Source organism: Podarcis tiliguerta, assembly GCF_965153285.1.
Source record: "Podarcis tiliguerta genome assembly, chromosome: 12".
NCBI classification, from domain to species: domain Eukaryota; kingdom Metazoa; phylum Chordata; class Lepidosauria; order Squamata; family Lacertidae; genus Podarcis; species Podarcis tiliguerta.
In genome coordinates this window covers 51,105,465-51,119,410 of record NC_139545.1, presented here as the reverse complement: position 1 = coordinate 51,119,410, position 13,946 = coordinate 51,105,465, and positions in this window count along the sequence as shown.

Sequence of the window (13,946 nt, the reverse complement as noted above, 5' to 3'; positions counted from 1 at the left end):
AGGGAGCAGACCAGAGGGAAGAAGTTCCCCTTCTGGTCTTCTCCAAGAGCTATGCCTGTGCTGGTGCCAGAGGTTTTCCTGGCACCATCGTGGCTATGCTGGTCTGCAACCGCCATGCAGTGGTAAGCGGTCTTTTTCTTTTCGCCGCACCAGCTTCCCATGCGATAAAGCCTTTGGCACCTATATCCCCCAGGTTCATATTCCTACCCATGGCTCAGAATTTAATGCATAACTTGCTAGGAGTGGACTTTATAAACTCGGGAGTCCAGAAGGGCAATCAGCTGCTGATGGGCTTTCTGCCAGGAGAGGCGATTTAAGAAGAAAACAACAATTCCACCCACCATCGTGTTGATTTTACTGTGAAGGGGTTAACTGCCGATCATAAGAGTGTTATCTTAATGGTATGTGACTTCAGCCTGGCAAGCAGGAATTTAGCAGGGGAAGATTCTCCCATCTCTTCTCTCTATTCTGTACCAGGCGTCTGTTAAAGGCAGAGGAGCAGGGCCAGTAAAAGAAGGTGGCAGTCTTTGGTGACAGTCGTTTCAAATAAAACCAAGCAACTATGATACTCAGAATGCAGTACCTATTTATCTACTTGCACTTTGACGTGCTTTCAAACTGCTAGGTTCACAGGAGCAGGGACAGAGCAACGGGAGCTCACCCTGTCGCGGGGATTCGAACCGCCGACCTGATTGGCAAGCCCTAGGCTCTGCGGTTTAACCCACAGCGCCACCCACTGTTGTATTAAGCAACTGTGACCTTTTGGATTGTTTATACAGCCATGGCACACAGTGGGCATGGTGTGGCACAACGGCGGATGCCATCGGACATGCTGCCAGCCTCTATAGGCATGTGTGCCCCTGTTTCCCCATGATTCCCCCATGAAAATAATAGAATTGTAGTGATGGAAGGGATCCGAGGGGTAATCCATTCCAACCCCCTGCAATGCAGGAATCTCTGCTAAACCATCCACGGCAGATAGTCATCCAACCTCTGCTTAAAAACCTCCAAGGGAAGAACTGCATATAGTGGAATACTGCCCCAGATTTCATCACGTGAATGGTGGTGGAATGATCCATGGAAAACACAGGAATAAGGGCTGCCTGAATGCAGCCAGAGAAGGAGTAAATCTGTGACTGCTTCCAGATTTGTGCTTGATTGCGGGTGTAGTGCGGAACCGCTAGCAGTGGGCGAAAACAATTGCAATGGTGAGATGGAGCAAACTTGACAAGACGACAATCTGGGATTAAAAATTGGCTGCATTTTTATTGATTGCACATGCAGACAGGCCTTTGCTCTGGCAACAGGTGTATAGCCACTATCAGCCTCCCGATTGGGGGCAGTGTTGGGATGCTGCTAAGGAATTGGGGGCAATTGGCAAGCCCCCAGCTGGCTCCAGCCCACCGGCTGATGTGCTGATCGAACTCCAGTCCTTGGTGCAGAATGAATCTGCGACCCTGAGCTTCAGAAGCTGGGCACGCAACTCAATCTGCGACCCTGAGCTTCAGAAGCTGGGCACGCAACGCACAAGAGAAGTGGCAGGGAGAGGCTGTGTAAAGCATATTTACAAGCAGTTTATACAGCGAACATCAGGACGGAAGGAAGAACATGTCTTCTCCCTTTCATGTCCAAGCAAGCAGCTTAAGCAAAAGCTATGCACAGACGGAAGTTCCCAGCAAGCTGTGCTGTGCTGGAGTGTAAACAGACATATGACATACAACAACCCACACATCTGTTCTTAAGGTGGAATGGAATATTCTAACAGGCAGAAGCATAAAGGTCATGCCTGGGGTATGGACTACACCAAGATGCAAGTCAACTGAGTTGGCCTTCCCTGGCTGCTGCTGGTAGCTGTGTGGTCCATATGCCCTACACTTGGCTTCTGGGCACTTAGAAAAGTTGTGACATTTGCCACGAGAAAGGCTAAACCTCCAGACAGGCCCAATTTGTCTGGAGGCAAATTCAACCAACATCATTTGTTTATTGAGTTATCATACAGTACAGTACAACCTAACCTGGGAGCACAGGAACGACATACAAATTTTCTCACTCAGTGCAAAATTAAAACGAAGATTCGCAAATCTTTAGGGAAGCCATACTTCACGAAGCGTTTCATTTCTAAGGAAACATGTCGTTGCTTTGCTGACACAACAAGGCTCCGCAAGTGTGGTCTCCCCAAACGAAACTTCCCCAGTCTTGAGGAATCACGAGCAGAAAATGCTAATGCTTTGCATACAAAAAGGATGGCTAACAGAGTACCAAAAACATGTTCTCTGAGCCCAGGCTGCCTTTTGTTGTTACTGGTTCCTTGAGATGCAATCCTGGGCAAGGGAAATATAATTAATCTTCACCCCCTCCCACCTTGCGATGTTTCATTTTAGGCAGAGAGAGAGAGGAGGAAACGCATTTTCTGCCTCCTCCCACCGGGGGTTAGAGAGAGCAATTTCCTTTCCGCAGAGCAATGCTCATTAAGGATTTTTCTTCTCGGAGTAAGACAATTGGGAGTGTCCCAGATTGGTTGTTCCCTCCAATTTGTTAGCAGGCTTGGGGGTCGTTGTAATGAGGAGGTGGTGGAGGCAAAGGGAAGCCGGGTGCAGAGGGTATCAGATAATATATTATGGTTTTCTAAGGATACAGAACTCTGGAAGGCAAAATGTCTTTTAGAAGACATCTGAAGGCAGCCCTGTTTAGGGAAGCTTTTAATGTTTGGTGTATTTTAATATTTTCTTGGAAGCCACCCAGAGTGGCTGGGGAAGCCCAGCCAGATGGGCAGGGTATAAATAATAAATTATTATTATTATTATTATTATTATTATTATTATTATTATTAAACATTCAGGAGTACTGTTAACTAGATGCTCTGGTTTCCATCAGGCAAGCTCTTCCTCTTCTTATCTGCACACATCCTGATGGTGTTGGGTGATACCCTGTTCTGCTGGTTGTGGTTCTCACTCCCAGCCCCTTCAGCAACTTCTATTTTTTTATATATATATTTTTTATTGAGTTTTACAGTAAGTGAACAAAAAATAGAACACAATACAACAAACCAAAAAAAAAGAGAGCAAAAAAAGAAAAGAAAATACAACAACATACAAACACCAAACAACAGAAGAGATAATAAAGAAATAAAATAAAAATATTAAAAACAATTTTTGTCTCCTTATATTCTTTGCATTAACTTTCTGCGACTTCCCCAGACCTCCCTTCTCTGTATTCCAAGTCATATATTCTGTCAGCAAATTCCTTCCCTCTGTCATATTTTAAATTTCATCATTATCTTAATGTCCTAGTATAATTACATTTCCATATATCTTAAAACATTAATCTTTCTTAATCTTTAAATTTTTTACTAATAACCTTTTGCATTCGATCTGGTGTCATCAAACATTCATTATCTTATAGTGTTTCTGTAAATAGTCTTTAAACTTTCTCCAATCTTCCTTCACCGTCTCTTCTCCCTGGTCTCTGATTCTGCCAGTCATCTCTGCCGATTCCATATAGTCGATTCCTTCAGCAGCTTCTATTTCCATTCCAGATGCTGCATTAGTTTCCCACACAGAGCTTGAATTGGGTCCTCACTATTCTGATGGGACATCCATTTGAACCAATGGCCACTTGCTTTGTAAATCTTTGACACTTAAGATGTTTTTTCTTGTGGCAATACCATTGGCTAGGTGGGTGCCTGAAATATACTCTAAGTCATGTAGTGATTTCATGCTCTTTAATGCAGCTCATAAAACAGTGAATGAATTTCCTCCCAAACCTCAGGCTTTATATACATTATTTACACAATACGCTCCATCCGATTGGCTGATTCTGCTTCCCTCCTGGAGCCTGATTGGGCTGCTACTGGAAGCCAATCAGTTGTTGCATTCCAGGATCCTATCAGCCTAATAGGCTGATTAACTTCCTCCTGGGGCCTGATTGGGCTGCTCCTGCAAGCCAATCAGGTTGTTGCATTCTAGGATCTTTCCTGCCTATTGTTCTAGGATCCAAGCTTAGTACATAACAGCGCCAGAGATAGGGACCGTCTTTTCAGATGTGCAGCTTTTGTGTTTTCCATTTTCAGACCCAGCCTAATCTCAGTTTGGGATTATGTCACCAGTTTGGTAAACCTGTTGTCTATTGTATTGCTACCCAGGCATGGCCTGAGACACTTTCTGGCAATGGGTTGAAGTCAAAGGCTGGAGCTATTGCTTTATTGCCTTTGACCCCCGCTATTTGTTTTGGGCCCCACCCATCAAGCAGGCCACACGCTGGATCTGATCTTTGGGGCTGGCATAGATGTGATCATGCTCCCCACTGTGGAAGTGCCATGGTCTGATCACTACGCTCTGAAAGCCAAGATTGACTTCCCGCTCCTCCCTGGCTCGGGTGGCGAACCTATTTGGGCTCGTCCGCGAAAACTGATGGATCCTGATAGATTCCGACAAGCCTTGCGGAACCCTGCTCCTCCTGGCGACTCATTAGATGACCTTGTTGAGGACTGGAATAACCGGCTCTTGGCAGCCATTGCTGAGATCGCGCCTAAGCGCCCTCTGCGACCCCGTCGAAACCGGGCACCTTGGTTTACTGAGGAGCTCCGGAAAATGAAGTGGGATCTCAGACGGCTAGAGCGAGTATGGCGACGGACTCGTGACGGAGCCTCAAGAACATCTTATAGGACGCTTATGAAAGCCTATGAGATGGCTATGAAAGCTGCAAAAAAATCTTACTTTGCAGCTTCCATTGCATCCGCTAGCTCTCGCCCGGCACAACTTTTTAGATTAATTAGGTCATTAACGTCCTTAGGAGGACAACCAAATTTAAGCACAAATTCGACCCACAGCTGTGAGGCATTCGCGAGCTTTTTTGCGGAGAAAGTCCTGTTGCTCCGCCGTGACCTCCCTGCCAATTTAGATACAGTGACTGAACTGGAGGCCCCTCGACTGACTTCGGGTCCAGTGTTGGACCATTTCGATCGGATACTCCCTACTGATGTAGATAGATTCCTCCAAGTTAGTAGGCCCACCACCTGCCTCCTTGATCCGTGCCCGTCTTGGCTGATTAGGGAGTGTCCAGATGTTGTGCGGACCCCCCTGGCTGAAATTATCAATTTGTCCCTTGACACGGGGACATTCCCAGAGGAACTGAAGGAAGCAGTGGTGTGTCCACTCTTAAAGAAAACTTCATTAGATCCCTTAGACCTATCCAATTACCGCCCAGTTTCAAATCTTCCATACCTGGGTAAGGTAATTGAGAGAGCGGTTGCTGAACAGCTTGGTAGGTTTCTGGAGGAAACATCGGCATTAGATCCATTTCAGTCCGGTTTTCGTCCTGGTTTTGGGACGGAGACGGCTCTGGTTGCCCTAACAGATGATCTCCGTAGACAACTAGATCGAGGTGGGTCAGGACTGCTGATCCTTTTAGATTTGTCAGCAGCCTTTGACATGGTCGATCATGATCTTCTGGACCACCGCCTCGCAGACGTGGGGATACAGGGCATAGCCCGTAACTGGTTGTGCTCTTTTATCTCTGGTCGGGGACAGAGGGTGGCACTAGGGAGGGAAATGTCGTCGCGCCACTCCTTGGTGTGTGGAGTGCCGCAGGGCGCAATTCTCTCCCCGATGCTTTTTAACATCTTTATGCGCCCCCTTGCCCAGATTATCCGGAGCTTTGGGCTGGGCTGTCACCAATATGCTGATGACACTCAGCTCTATCTGTTAATGGATGGCCACACCGACTCGGCCCAGAACACACTGACCAGATGTTTGGAAGCTGTGGCTGGATGGTTTCGTGGGAGCCGATTGAAACTAAATCCTTCGAAGACAGAGGTCCTATGGCTAGGTCGGGATGGCATGGGGATGAGGGACCAACTCCCTTCTCTTGCGGGGGCCCAGTTAGTGCCATTGCCTTCCGTTAAGAGTTTGGGTGTAATCCTTGACGCCTCCCTTTCCATGGAGGCGCAAGTTACAGCAACAGCCAAGGCGACATTTTTCAACCTTCGCCCATCAAGCAGTTGGTCCCTTACCTTTCCCGCCCCAACCTGGCCACAGTGATCCATGCGACGGTCATCTCCAGGCTTGACTACTGTAATTCGCTCTACGCAGGGCTGCCCTTGAAGCTGTCCCAGAAACTCCAGCGGGTACAGAATGCTGCAGCGAGGCTCCTCACGGGGTCTCTGCCATGGGAGCATATTCACCCAATGCTTTTCAAGCTGCACTGGCTCCCGGTGGAGTACAGGGTCAGATTTAAGGTGCTGCTTTTGACCTTTAAAGCCCTTCATGGCCTAGGACCCTCGTACCTACGGGACCGCCTCCTGGTATGCCCCACGGAGAGCCTCAAGGTCCATAAATAACAACACCCTAGTGGTCCCAGGCCCTAAGGAAGTTAGATTTGCTTCAACCAGAGCCAGGGCCTTTTCAACTCTGGCTCCGGCATGGTGGAACGCTCTGCCTCATGAGACCAGGGCCCTGCAGGATCTGATTTCTTTCCGCAGGGCCTGTAAGACAGAGTTGTTCCGCCTGGCCTTTGGCTTGGAGCCAATTTGATTCCCTCCCTCCCTCTCTTTCTTTTTTCTTTTCCTTCTCCTCCTGCGATGAGGCTACATTTTAATATTTTAATGTTCCATTATTTTAATGTTGTATTTTACTTTTGTTTTTAAGTTGTAATCATTCATCTTGTTTTTATTATTGCTTGTAAGCCGCTCTGAGCCCGGCCTTGGCTGGGGAGGGCGGGGTATAAATAAAAAATTATTATTATTATTATTATTGACTTCTGGGAAATGATTTATAGAAGAAGAAGAAGAAGAAGAAGAAGAAGAAGAAGAAGAAGAAGAGGAGGAGGAGGAGGAGTTTGGATTTGATATCCTGCCTTTCACTCCCTTTAAGGAGTCTCAAAGCGGCTAACATTCTCCTTTCCCTTCCTCCCCCACAACAAACACTCTGTGAGGTGAGTGGGGCTGAGAGACTTCAGAGAAGTGTGACTGGCCCAAGGTCACCCAGCAGCTGCATGTGGAGGAGCAGGGATGCGAACCTGGTTCCCCAGATTACGAGACTACTGCTCTTAACCACTACACCACACTAATGAATTTGGGGGGCGGAATGTTGAAAATAACTTTAGTTTAAAAACCAGAAGCTTTTCTTTTAGGTATAACTGGGGAAGAGGTACCCAAAGATCAGGGAAAAAAACCTATTTATATATATAACCATGGCTGCCTGAATGGAATATGCCCAAAGATGGAAAGAAGAAGCAGTTCCAACGATTGAGACGATTGGCAATTAAAACTGCTGGAATGCACAGACATGGCGGAACTCACCAGAACAATAAGAGATCAAGATGAGAGACTTTTTAAAAAATAGAATGGGGAAAAGTTGTTGAATATATGAAGACAAATTGTAAACGATTAAAAACGTTCGCAGGATTGACATAAACACGAACAGTAAGAAATAACTTAAAGGGAGTTAAAAAGTTTAAAATTGTAAATAGTTTTGCAATAGTAAGATTACAATATAAAATGAGGAACTGCAGAGAGGGCGAGGAGGGAAGTTGAAGAAAATGTAGGTTGAATTTGTTTAGATTGAATTTTTTGTTGTTGAAATATTGTGAAATGGAAAAATGTAAAAAAAAAAAAAAAATGAAGTCAGAGGCAGGGTAGTTAAGTGGTATTTAGTGCCCTGGAATCAGTGCAAACCCTGTTCATTCACAAAACCCAAGTATGGGGCTCTGTGGTTTTCCAGATGTTGACTGGGCAACATCTTCCATCATCCATGATCATTAGCCATGCAAGAAGGGGCTGATGAGGGCCGCAGGTTCCCTATTCATGCCCTAACCTGTACTTAAGCTTAAACAATGGAAAAGAAGAAGAAGAAGAAGAGTTTGGATTTGATATCCCGCCTTTCACTCCCCTTCAGGAGTCTCAAAGCGGCTAACATTCTCCTTTCCCTTCCGCTCCCACAACAAACACTCTGTGAGGTGAGTGGGGCTGAGAGACTTCAGAGAAGTGTGACTGGCCCAAGGTCACCCAGCAGCTGCATGTGGAGGAGTGGAGAAGCGAACCCGGTTCACCAGATTACGAGACTACCATGCTTAACCACTACACCACACTGGCTCCTAGAAAAATGATAACACTTTCCCCATGCTTTTCCAGCAACTGATTCAAGAGTAAAACAAACCAATTTTAGCAGACTCCATTTGCCCCGCCCAAGTAAACCAAAGCCTGCCTGGTCTGCCAGCTTGTGCAAGACTTTAGCAACTCCTCCTGTCTCCATTGCTCAAACAATGCTTACCGCTAACTCCAACAAGATTTGGTCCTGTTGAGAAGGCGAGTGTGCTCCAGTGATACAGACAGGAACTGTGGATGAGCTGGGCAGGAACTGCACTTTGTCCTTCCCACCAGCAGGTGGCAGAGTCCAACAGGGATATATACATCTGGCCAACGCTATTCTGTTCTGGTCCATGATGAGCAAACAGTGTAGGTTGCTTTGGGTGCAGAAACAAAAACATGACGGACTGGGATGTACAGAAAGCAAGAGATTACAAATGAACTTATCTAGGTTTCCCCACTCTACCCTTTCTGTCTGTGTTTACACTTTCATGTCTTGTAAATGCTGAAACCTGAAAAAACCCACTTTTACAAACATTTTGGAATTTTTCAGAAAAACCCACTTGAGGGAGGTGACTTCTCTTACATCATCAGCGAGCGCTCCAGTTGGAGAACAGCTTTTACCAAAGGTGTCATGGACTTTGAAGACACTTCAACTCAGGATGAAAGGGAGAAACATGCTAAGAAGAAGGCACGCTTGGCAAATCCACACTGTGATCAGCTCCTACCCGGAAACCAATGTCCTCACTGTGGAAGGATGTGTGGATCCAGAATTGGCCTCCACAGTCATTTACAGACTCATTGTTAAAACCGTGTTCATGGAAGACAATCTTTCTCGGCTACGAGGTGTCACCAAAGAAGAAGAAGTCTGTTGTCTATTGCTACTTTATTAGCAATGCAGAATACCTGTTTTGAAGGCTCAATTGCCAGCAACTCCAAGTATGGCTAGGAATGTCCCCTGCCAGGATCCCTAGGCAGTCCCTTGAGGATCTCTTGAGGGTCATTGTTATCTACTAAGCTTGGACCCTAGAACAATAGGCAAGTAGGATCCTAGAATGCAACAACTGATTGGCCTGCAGGAAAAGACCAATCAGGCTCCAGGAGGGAAGCAGAATCAGCCAATCGGACGGGACTCATTGTGTAAATAATGTACAGTGGTACCCCGCAAGACGAATGCCTCGGAAGACGAAAAACCCGCAAGACGGAAGGGTTTTTTTGTTTTCTGAGGTGCTTCGCAAGACGGATTTTCCTAAGGGCTTGTTTCGCATAGACGAAATGGCCCTGCCTCTCGTGTCATGGCGATGGTCACTGCACGCACGCACGCTCGCTTCCCCGCTCCTCCAGCAACCTTCCACCTTCTAGCTGACGGTTAGTGCCTCGCGCCGCTGCCCACCTCCCTCGCGCGCTCCCCTCACAGAGCCGTTGCCGCCAGCACCTCTCTCTCCCTGGAGTCGCGCACCTGAGCCCCGCCACCCTCCAGCAGCCGCGTCGCACGGTGGCCACAACGCGTGGGTGAGTCTGAGGTACCGGCTGCAGCAGCTGTCCTGCTTCTCCCTGTCCCTCCCTGCCGTTGTCAGTGTTTAAATGTGTTTAAATGCTTCACAAGACGAAAAAACTCGCATAACGAAAAAACTCGCGGAACGAATTAATTTCGTCTTGCGAGGCACCACTGTATATAAAAGCCTGAGGTTTGGGGAACAATTCAATCACTGTTTTACAAGCTGCAATAAAAAGCATGAAATCACTACAGGACTCCGAGTATATTTCAGTCATTGTAGATAATACTGAATTAGATGATCTGGCTTGGTATCAGGGAGTTTCTGAAGATCTCAGGGGTGGGAAAAACTCCACCGAAGTTGGCTAGATGGACCAGTGTGTTGGTTTCCCGGCTGTGCAAAATGCTTGTTGGCTATCCCTTGCGACAATCACACAGGCACTTGACTGTATGCCGGTTTCAGGAATCTTTAGGAAAAGTGCCATTTGTTTGGGCCCCCTTCTTACATTGGTGTGCCTCTTCTGGCTTACCCGGTTGGCACAATGCCCCCACTGCAGTGTCACTCCAGAGCATTGTGGGAAAGACTTGTCAAATGTGCCTTCTGTGTCTCTCCTCCTTCTAGAATGGGTGTGTCCAGATGACAGTTAGGTTGACCAACCTCATCTGCTCCCCGATTGGCCTCTTCGACAAGTGTCGGCCCCCGTTTCCGTGGTGATATTTGGCAGCACAGCAGTGGTTGGTGGAATCCTTTCCCTCCCTCCCTTCCAGCAAGAACTTCCAGATCGTGGGGATGACGTTGCAGGCAGCCAGAGGCAAATCCTAGCAGTGGTTCCAAACATACTTTTTTTAAAGAAAGAAAAAATGCCTTTGCCACAGTCACACTACAAAGAACTCATAAGCCACCTGATCTCAGCAGCTAGGAGCATCATAACTAGACACTGGAGGGACCTGTCAGGAGTGAACGTGGACCACTGGTCCCAAACCACATGGGAAACAGCCCAGGGGCTGTTGGGATGCGTCTGGGGAGACGGGGGCATTTGGTAGACCCCCAGCTCGCTCCAGCCACCGGCTGGCAGCTAGGCGAAGTCCGGTTCCCCCTTGGAGCATCATCAATCAGCAACTCGAACCACAGAAGCCTTCAGAGACTGAGCATGCTCTAATCAGCAGGGAATAACTTTTCACAATGGAAGTGGCGGACAGAGGCATATGTAAGTATATTTACAGGCGTTTATTCAGCATCGGGACGCGGGAGGCGCTGTGGGTTAAACCACAGAGCCTAGGACTTGCTGATCAGAAGGTCGGTGGTTCAAATCCCCGCGATGGGGTGAGCTCCCATTGTTTGGTCCCTGCTCCTGCCAACCTAGCAGTTCAAAAGCATGTCAAAGTGCAAGTAGATAAATAGGTACCGCTCCGGCGGGAAGGTAAACGGCATTTCCGTGCGCTGCTCTGGTTTGTCAGAAGCGGCTTAGTCATGCTGGCCACATGACCCGGAAGCTGTATGCCGGCTCCCTTGGCCAATAAAACGAGATGAACACCGCAACCCCAGAGTCGGCCACGACTGGACCTAATGGTCAGGGGTCCCTTTACTTTATTCAGCATCAGGAGCAAAGGAAAACCATGTCTGCCTCCCTTCGTGTCCAAGCAAACAGCAGTATAGCAAAAGCTATATACAACAGAAGTTCCCAGCAAGCTGTGCTGGAATGTAAACAGACATGTGACATACAGCAGCTCTACATGCCTGTCCTAAAGGTGGAATGGAACTCTATCCTATCAGGGCCATGCAGTGAATTTTTTTCATAGGGGAACAGTTAGGGCCAGAGGCGCCAGCAAGGGGACGGGGTGTGTGTGTTATGTGTTATGTGTGTGTTATGCATGTGACATTGTGACACCCTGACATTGTATGTGTGAGCATCGCGCCTCCCTCCCTAAGCCAGGCAGAAGCTTCTCGGGCTTTGTGAAGGAGGTGCCAGGGCAGGATGCTGGAGTTGTCCTACCTCCTTCCAAAAGCCAGATGGGCTTTGGGAAGATGGCAGAATGGATCCATGACCCATCGGAGCCTCACACCTCCCTCCCTGAGCTGGGCAGAAGCTTCCCTTGCTTTGGGAAGGAGGCAGCAGGGGAACATTTAAGGGCTAGCCTAGTCCCCTGAGTCCAGTGACCGCATGCCACTGATACATCCCCTAACTAGAAAAGCTAGCCAACAAACTGAAACTGGCATGGGGACAAACAACAGAGGATCCTTCACCCCAGTGTGGCTCCCTTTATTACAGTGCTCTTTTTCTAGAAAAAGAGGTACCGGAACTCACCACAAACACCTCCCTCGTTCTCTTTGAATGGCAATAGCACCCACCTGAGCGGTGCCAGAACTGAGTTCCAGCTGAATAAAAGCCCTGCATAAAAAGGTAAAGGTAAAGGTCCCCTGACAGTTAAGTCCAGTCGCGAACGACTCTGGGGTTGCGGCGCTCATCTCGCTTTACTGGCTGAGGGAGCCGGCGTTTGTCCGCAGACAGTTTTTCTGGGTCATGTGGCCAGCATGACCAAGCCACTTCTGGCAAACCAGAGCAGGGCACAGAAATGCCGTTTACCTTCCCGCTGGAGTGGTACCTATTTATCTACTTGCACTTTGAGGTGCTTTCGAACTGCTAGGTTGGCAGGAGCAGGGACCGAGCAACGGGAGCTCACCCCGTCGCAGGGATCGAACCGCCGACCTTCTGATCTGCAAGTCCTAGGCTCAGTGGTTTACAACATCCCAAAAGTCCATTCCCCCATACATACAAAACTCATTGCAATCAACCGAATGCAACCAATCATGCCCCGGGCTCCCCAATCTCAGAGCCAACGAAAATTAATAAATGAACAGATGAAGAACTTACCCATATGATGCTGACACAAAACGCCACCCATACACCATGCAAAAGAAGGGAAATGATTGCACATCTTCTCTCTCCCAGCTCTTTCTCCCCACCCCTGTCAACCTCACAATGGCTTTGATAGCAATGTCTCACACCAGATGTAACTGACCTGCAGATAAGACTCTTATGAACTGAAAACAGAGATGTTATATGTACCGTTGTCATCCATGGGAATCTTTCAATAAAATCTTCTCTTTTTTTTGGCCTCCCATTAACCTTGGAAAGCAGAGCTACTTCAAGACCTTTTGCTGCCACACCCCTCGCCCCAAGCGAAAATGCGCAAGACCTAATGCCAAGTTATTTCTGGTCTGTGATGCAGAAAATCCCACAAGCACCTATCCTCTTCTCTGGTGCTAAAGATGCAAAAATAATTAACTAGCCATTTTTGCCATTTATTTACAAATAATGTCCTCCGCCCAAGGCATCTTCCTCCCTCTGCCCAGCGGCTTCAAGTTACATAAGGCCCTATTCACATCCAGGCTAGATGGCTGTACACTGGTACCTTGGTTGTTGAACGGCTTGGCTCTCAAATGCCACAAACCTGGAAGTGAGTGTTGCGGTTTGCGGAAGGTTTTGGGAAGCCAAACATCCGAGGCGGCTTCCACGGCTTCTGATTGGGTGCAAGAAGCTGCTGCAGCCAATCAGAAGTTGCACCTTGGTCTTCGAACAATTCCAGGAGTCAAATGGACTCCCAGAACGGATTAAGTTCGACAACCAAGGTACCACTGTGATGTGTTTTCTGTAGGGCCACCGTTAAAAAAACCATTCGGAACTTTTAGTCAGCATAAAATTCAGCCACCAAAATGCTTTGTTGTTGTTTAGTCGTTTAGTCGTGTCCAACTCTTCATGACCCCGTGGACCAGAGCACACCAGGCACTCCTGTCTTCCACTGCCTCCCACAGTTTGGTCAAACTTATTCTGGTAGCTTCGAGAACACTGTCCAACCATCTCGTCCTCTGTCGTCCCCTTCTCCTTGTGCCCTCCATCTTTCCCAGCATCAGGGTCTTTCCCAGGGAGTCTTCTCTTCTCATGAGGTGGCCAAAGTATTGGAGCCTCAGCTTCAGGATCTGTCCTTCTAGTGAGCACTCAGGGCTGATTTCTTTAAGAATGGATAGGTTTGATCTTCTTGCAGTCCATGGGACTCTCAAGAGTCTCCTCCAGCACCATAATTTAAAAGCATCCATTCTTTGGCCATCAGCCTTCTTTATGGTCCAGCTCTCACTTCCATACATCACTACTGGGAAAACCATAGTTTTAACTACCACCTTTGTTGGCAAGGTGATGTCTCTGCTTTTTAAGATGCTGTCTAGGTTTGTCATTGCTTTTCTCCCAAGAAGCAGGCGTCTTTTAATTTCGTGGCTGCTGTCACCATCTGCAGTGATCATGGAGCCCAAGAAAGTAAAATCTCCCACTGCCTCCATTTCTTCCCCTTCTATTTGCCAGGAGGTGATGGGAC